The 272-nt window shown below is 42.3% G+C and overlaps 1 protein-coding gene across 1 annotated transcript in view; it reads left to right on the forward strand.

Annotated features, from left to right (window-relative positions):
* The window catches only part of LOC119586432 (transcription elongation factor SPT4-like), a gene marked incomplete in the record, with an annotated part of 66681 nt that overhangs the window by 16968 nt on the left and 49441 nt on the right, over window positions 1–272 (forward strand).

Raw genomic sequence — 272 nt, forward strand, 5'->3', positions numbered from 1 at the left:
AGACCACGGACACGAGTCGAAAACGCTGCACGAGAGGCTAACCACAAACACCTCATTTCTTGTTGATATAGTGCGCCAACATCTTCCAGAAGTTGCAAAATAATGAGATAGGTCACAAGACCTATTAAAGTGGAAAAAGTGATTTGAAGTGAGGAACTTATAAAATTAGTTTTTTTTAAGTGGACACTCCACCGGGGAACCCCCAGTGAAAAAAAATTGAAAAGTTGCGCATGAGCCACAAAGGTTCGTGACGTCACGAATCGCTTAGCAAG

Source organism: Penaeus monodon, chromosome 21 (assembly GCF_015228065.2).
Source record: "Penaeus monodon isolate SGIC_2016 chromosome 21, NSTDA_Pmon_1, whole genome shotgun sequence".
Lineage (NCBI taxonomy): Eukaryota > Metazoa > Arthropoda > Malacostraca > Decapoda > Penaeidae > Penaeus > Penaeus monodon.